The sequence below is a fragment of the Lygodium microphyllum genome, chromosome 16 (genome assembly GCF_053477565.2).
Source record: "Lygodium microphyllum isolate KBCC chromosome 16, Lygodium_microphyllum_v1.1.10, whole genome shotgun sequence".
NCBI lineage: Eukaryota > Viridiplantae > Streptophyta > Polypodiopsida > Schizaeales > Lygodiaceae > Lygodium > Lygodium microphyllum.
Genome location: NC_141150.1, coordinates 88,118,659 through 88,126,258, shown reverse-complemented (window position 1 = coordinate 88,126,258; position 7,600 = coordinate 88,118,659). Strand labels below are relative to the sequence as shown.

Sequence of the window (7,600 nt, the reverse complement as noted above, 5' to 3'; positions counted from 1 at the left end):
AGAAGGTTCACAAGTGGTTGAATCACAAAGAATCCAAGCGTATATGTATATGTGTATGTGTGATTTATATATGTGTGTCCATCTGTCTAATCTCATAAGCTCATCATTTTTCTCTCCATACTATTTTTTCTCTCTCATCTCTCCTTTCTTTTTTACTCTCCTATCTCACCTCTTCTCTTTTTCTTCTACTTCTTCTCCTCTCTCTACATATATTAATATATTTCCATTTCCCTTCTCTTGTTATTCCTAATGATGAGATATATATATATATATATATATATATATATATAGATGTATGTATATATATGTATGTATGTATTTGTGTGTGTGTGTGTGTGTGCACGTACATGTATGTATGTGTATATGTGTGTGTTTAATATTGTTTCCATTTGCATGATCTCATAAGTGTGTTTCCTCTCTCTTCCTCTCATCTTTTTTCACCTCATATGTATGCATGAGTGTATGTGTGCACATATATGTATGTGTGCACATATATGTATGTGTGCCTAATATGTGTGTTTCAATTTATGTAGTCTCATAATTGTATGTGTCCTCTCTCCCTCATCATTTTTATCTCATCGCCTTTATTTTTTTTTTAGGACCTCATAAGTGTGCATGATGTGTATGTATGTGTGTACATATGTATTCATATGCGCATGCATGCATGCATGCATACACATGTGCATGTATGTGATCGTGTATGGATATATGTGTCAACATATGTGTATGCATATATGTATGTGTGTCTGTGTTTCATAAGATTGTATCCATTCTCTCTCCTCTCCTTTATTTCTTGTCTTCTCCCCTTGATAATTCTCTTTCTCGTCAATTTTTCCCATCTCCCTCTCTCTCTATTTTTTCTCTTGTTCATATGTTTACATGTGTATGAGAAAGTGTGCATATGTGTGTGTGTGAATGTGTATGGTTGCACATAGATGTGTGCATACATGTGTACATGTGTGTATATGTTGCATGTGTGTTTTTGTAGTATATGAACATTTGTGGGTGTTCTTAGAATATGAACACATTACATGCACATGTTCAACCATTAAAATATCACTTCATTAAGAAATTCACCTCTCTTTTGATAGTATATGTGCATTTTGGATGTTTTAAGAGTATGCACACATTGCATGCACATGTTCAACCACTAAATATCATTTCCTCTCATCCAATCTTTACTATCTCTTATTGTGTGATTTCGCAAGGCTATCCCCAAACATGGCATTGTCGATATGGCAAATGTACAATTTTCTCAAGAACCTAAAAAGTATAAAATTTTAAATTTATTGAGAGCTTTAAAAAAGAGAAAAAATACCAAATGTACATTTGGAAGCCAACTCCACTTACGAGAGAGAGAGAGAGAGAGAGAGAGGGGCCATTAAAGGCTTCCTATATCTCTCTTTCTCTCTTCTCGTCTATTTGCCAACCTGTCTAGTGTTTAAGAAAAGCCAAGAATGTGACATTTATTCTACTTCTATATGATTTTCATAAAAGAAATCCCTCCTTTCTTCGCTATGGGTTTCCCTTCTTCTCTCTCTCTATGTGCATCCCCTTGCAAACCTCTAGGCTCTCTCCCTACTATGTAAATCAGAGCCTCTTTCCTCCTCCTCTCCCCCCCCCCCCCCCCCCGGCCTGCCCGCCCCCTCATTGATTGGGAAAAACATAGGCATTTTAATGCCTTCTCAACCCCCTCTTTCCTCTTACCTTATCAACATTCTTATAATGTAATTTTTCAAATATCTATAGTACAACCTCAATGTTATAATTTGAAGATCGAGTGTTAATGATGGATGATACCAAAAATGTTGTATGTGAGGTACCAAATGATAAGTGCACCACATACAATGCCACAACAATGCAAGAGAGCAATGCACTTCTAAAGAAAGCTACCAAGGCAAGGTTCCTTTGAATGGCTATTTGGAGCACTCCATATCTTGGAAAAGGCAACATGCTTCCCTTCACTTTCCTCCACATGATCGGTGGTACTCAGTCCCCATCACCTTGGCAAAACCTAGATGCTTATCTACCACATTTGCATTTGCCATATCAACATCTACAATAGTACATAGCCTACACCCCCACATTAGCATTCGCAGTAGTATTTAGCCTATCCCCTATGTTTCCCCCCTTCCATTCCATGGGCACCATCCCCACCTAGACTTCCTCACCTTTCCTTACTTGCCTATTCCCACAAGCCCTTAATAGAGTACTTCATACAAACCACTTTGATGGTGGCAATGCACGATACAACTGTAGTATTAATGGCCTTGATGAAGTACATGCTAGCCTCTAAATACTCAATGCTATGATTTTTGGTAAAGTGGCTTTATAAAAGCCAATTCTTGCAACTCCACACTGGGCAATCGAGAGCAAAGTGAGGAGTGGCTGGTGGGCTTTTGCTATTGTCAAGCACCACCAACATCTAAGCATCAACTAGAGGTAGGAGCATGGTTGTCAAGATGGCATCTTAACCCCAAGGACTTCATCTTGGGTAACTTACAGAGTCTCACAAGTGCAAGGGAGAATTTTTCAAACAGTGCATAAGTGTATACATTAGGGTAAGCCCCCATTTATTTTCCTCTCCAACCTTAAAAGTAAAAGAGGAGGGAGGGCAATTGCATGAAGATAACCATAATTAATATAGCCCTTTCTTTCAATATCTAGGAGCTTATATATTAGTAAATCTAGACCACCATTTGTTATACATTAGATCACTATAAGCCTACCCTTGGCTTCATTGATTCATACGACCTCAATGATTGATGCCAAAGAAGGCTCAAGATCATGTCTCATTCACATTGTCATGTCTAAGAAGCTTAGTCAATATAAGAAATTGAATAGAATACAAAATCTTATATCTAGAAAAGGGTATCTAATAATTTTTTTAAATACATCGTATAAGCATAAGGCATCCATATGACTCTTGCACAAGCTGTAGTAACTCCTTGGGCATCTTAACATAGTGTGTACAAGGCAAATGGGAGGGGCCGCAATATTAGACATAGCCATTGTCAATGCCTCCGTCCCATTTAACTCGCCATAGTGATCAAGCCACTACAAGCCTCATAAACGTAGCAATTCCTCCACCTTTCGATAGTCTCTCCTCTTTGTGACTATTGTCAAGTCCACCTACCCACCCCAATTCCATGTTTTCTATCAAACTAGATGGTATGGACTCCACCTTGGTCTTCCAACCCATCTCCATGCCCTCTTGATTAGCCAATGCAATAGCTTGTGGGCACGAGATTGAATGGTCATGTTTTGATATTCATAAAAATTTAATATCTTTCCATCCTTATAGAGCACTAGTACCTTGAATTAGAAAAAAAATCATCTCTTTGGAGAGAGAGAGCTAAGAGAAATTTTTCAAAGGCTCATATTTTCACTTTTCTTCATCATATTTCAAAAGAAAACCTCTTTATTTCTTGTATACCCAACTTTTCTCTTATTCTTTAGAGAGAAAAAGAGAAAGAGAGAGAGAGAGAGTTCCAACTTTTTAAAGACTTATCTTTTATATTTCCATTATTAAATCACCCAGCAAAACAGTCTTCTTATTTCTGGAATACCAAACCTAGAGGTTTTCTTTTTTATTCAGAAATCACCCAAGCAAACTTCTAAATAATATCCAACTTTTCTATCGTCCTTTATAAAAGGAACCATGATAGCCCAAGCAGATGACAAACTATTGTCTATGGATCCAGTTTAACTAACCTTCAACTCGTATAGGCTAACTCTCTAAAGTGATGCACATGAAGGCTATTGTCTATGGATCCAATTTAACTGATCTTCAACTCGTATAGGCTAACTCTTTAAAGTGATGCACATGAAGGCTTGGTTTGACCGCCCCAAAACATCTATTTTAGGATGGCCTTTTTAAAAAAATACTAAATTAAAGGTATTTTCTGTGGTTTAACCATGCAGGTTACTATGAACACAGCTTTTCCCATGGTTATAGGAGGGATCTCAGTTGAACTGTAAAGTAGGTGCCACATCAGTAAAGTGTTTAACATGGTGATCCTTTTCTGTTCATGGTCCCTCGTGTGCGAGGGCCTTGAGCTTTGACTCTCAAATGCAGACGATCCGACATATGCCAGGTCTAATTTGAATTTAGAGACAAACGATGCACACCACAACGATTCAACATAGCATGTCATAACCTACATAATGCTTAAATCTGCATAATCTCTGAAATTGTCGCTATTTAAAACAGGCTTCAGTGCGCACTTGGTAGAAATTATATAACATACTGAAAGGGCAAGCTATCTGCTAGAAATAAACTTACATTTCAAGATAAGCTTAGTCGAGTACAGGCTTGAAGCGCGAAAAGTTTCACTTTGAGCAAACATTGCTACGCGCACTTGCAAAGGAAAGCATTCGCGCACAATCAACGGAACGAAGCCTGTGGACATCCTTAAAGTCCATCGACGTAAGTAATACATACCACAAAAGCAAAGCCAGAACTTAAAACATATGAAGAAATACGCATTGTTGCACAACAATCTTGACAGTAACATTGATGCAAGAAAATAGAATTTCTCATGACACGCTCCTCGTCGTTTACAGCATTTGAAGAAATACATAAAAGGAAAGCAAAGGTAAAACTTAAAACATATGAGGAAATACGCATTGTTGCAAAAGAAATCTTGGCAGCAACGTTAATGCAAGAAAAGAGAAGTTGTCATGGAATCCAGAAGGTTACAAGACTTCTACGACGGGGACCTTAAAATACATCCAATAGCGGAATGAAGACTGCGTAGATAGACCAAGGTAGTCGGCTAGGGTGCGTCCATCCTCCAACTGCTTCCCCGCAAAGATCAGCCTCTGCTGGTCAGGAAGAATACCTTCCTAGTCTTGGACCTTGGCCTTCACGTTATCAATTGTGTCAGAGCTCTCGACCTCCAAAGTGATCGTCTTTCCTGTCAAGGTCTTGACAAAGATCTGCATGCCTCCCCTTAAGCGAAGCACCAGATGCAAAGTAGACTCCTTCTGAATGTTGTAGTCCGCAAGCGTGCGGCCGTCCTCCAGCTGCTTGCCGGCAAAGATAAGGCGCTACTGGTCCGGCGGGATCCCCTCCTTGTCCTGAATCTTGGCCTTGACGTTGTCAATGGTGTCGGAGCTCTCCACCTCGAGCGTTATGGACTTGCCGGTCAGGGTCTTCACGAAGATCTGATGCCACCGCGCAGGCGCAGGACCAGGTGAAGCGTGGACTCCTTCTGGACGTTGTAGTCGGCCAGCGTGCGGCCATCTTCGAGCTGCTTGCCGGCGAAGATGAGGCGCTGCTGGTTGGGAGGAATGCCTTCCTTGTCCTGGATCTTGGCCTTAACGTTGTCGATGGTGTTGGAGCTCTCCACCTCCAAGGTGATGGTCTTGCCGGTCAGGGTTTTCACGAAAACTTGCATGATGCTGGCGGAATGGACGAGCTTTTGGAAGTAGAGGAGAGGGCAGAAGCGAATGTACAGTGAAATGGCAAAGAGATTTTGCGGTGAAAGCACAAGAGAGAAGGCCTATTTTTTAAATGCGTCGAGTGAGAAGAGGCGGTGAAGCGATAGTAAGAATGGCGTGAAACCAGCCTTCACGCGCAGGACATCCGCTTTGTTTGTAAACGTCGTACCGTTCACAACTTGCGCGCTGTTCCTTTTTCAACGTCATTGTGGAAAACCCTAACGTCATTTCCAAATTCCCACCGGTGCACACAAGTCATCACTCCATAGACCCCTTACGGACTTGCTTTGGAGAGTCTTTAGAGTGCTTTCACACAGCACGTTAAGGAAAGGAAAAACGTCTATCATTCGCTGATACAGGCACTTCACACCATGAGTTTTGAGACGCTATTGGACTATTGGGATGATGGAGGGTTTCATTGCTCACACAAGTTTCATGACTCCTCCACCAATTAAATGGAATTCACTACCTCTTGCAAGTTACGTCCAAGCTTAAATACATCCCTGCTTGTTGCAAAACAAAACTAGCATTTTTGTACAAGTGAGAGACTGTGAGAGAGCACTGCCCTCCATTGGACTGCACTAGTGCAACATCAACTAGCTACAATCTGATGTGCATCTTTGATGGCCCAAGCCATCGGCCAAGTAGTCAACCAACATGTGATTGCTCTAGCAACAAGGACCTGTGAAGAGAGCTACAACATTCAGCCAATCTAATTGTTGGCTTAGCCATAGCCAAGAAATAGTCTTTCGATAGAGGGTCTCTGAGCCTGAAACACAATGGCACCCATCCAATTAGTCGACCAACATGTGATTGCTCTGGCAACAAGGACATGTGAAGAGAGCTACAACATTCAGGCAATCCAATTGTTAGCTTAGCCATAGCCAAGCAATAGTCTTTCGATAAAGGATCTCTGACCCTGCAGCACAATGGCACCCATCCAACGTACAGCAATGACAAGCCATCCTTCGATTGGTTGTAGCAACTGTAGAGCCACCAAACAGCCATAGTAGATGACAGATTGGTGCACAGTAGCAACCCATCCACCAATTGCATAGCACAAGTGCAACCATCCAACAATAGTGGACAATAATGTGTGAAGCTAGCTATATTATCAGAGCCATGTTTCAGTAGATTGATCTTTCAATAGATCGTTCAACTTCTCTTGCAAAGTAGGATTTGTAGCCTGGAAAAATAGGTCAATTTTCTAGGGTTCAAGAGCCTATTGCTCTATAATACCCAACTACTCAAATCTACTTTCAAACTCTCAAAGCAATTCTGTAGGTATGACCACTTTATTCGGCTTCATGACCCACTTGTGAAATGTTTTGCAAGTAACCGGATTGACATCTTCTATGTAAAAATCATCTATGAGAACCTTCTGAAATACAAGCCAATTGGCATCCTACAGATATGATCCTATAATCTATGCCTTTAATTCCTACACAATGAGTCTCACAAAATATTGGCTCCATGCAATTTGAGCCACCCCATGAAATTCTATCTTCAGTGCATACAAATGCAAATATATTGATACATTCCAACTATTAAACAAATTTTGTCTCCTGCTCTACAACCCGCAAAGCCTTTATCATGTTTGACTCTAATTTTGCAGATGTATGCATCATTTGTTGTTGTTGTTGTCATTATTGTTGTGCCTTCAAAATCATATTCATATTTAGCATCAACTGGCTGATAAATAATATCACTTGAACCCAATCTTGATGTATCTCCCATCTTGCATCCTTTTGACGGCCTTCATGCTAGATTTACCAAATATCGTGGGAGAAAGGAACAAAAGTTGGAAACACAAGGGTTTCAGAAATAAGGGTGCAAAGAGTAGTGATTGAAGAGAAGAAGAAGAAAGAAAGAGGAAATAGATCACAAACCAAATGAGTCAGAAGCCAAGCCTTTGTATTATTGTCAAGAATAACAATGGCCGATCAAATCAACCCCTATTAGGGACAACTGATCAACTCAAAATCGATTACCCAACATATAACCTAACCCCGAATAAGAAAAGATTGGAATCTTGCTATTAATAAGCCTATACAATAGGCCAAAGTAGCACGTATCAATACAAATGCATGATTTTTTATGGGAAAAGGTCAATCCTATCACCTAGAAGCAATACCAATCAATAGGAACGATTGAA

At 40.2% G+C, this 7,600-nt stretch overlaps 1 pseudogene; it reads right to left on the bottom strand.

Moving 5' to 3' along the window:
• Nucleotides 1-4,550: 4,550 nt before the first annotated feature.
• LOC148023082 (polyubiquitin 11-like) lies at nucleotides 4,551-5,533 on the bottom strand (annotated as a pseudogene).
• Between the last annotated feature and the right edge of the window lie 2,067 nt (nucleotides 5,534-7,600).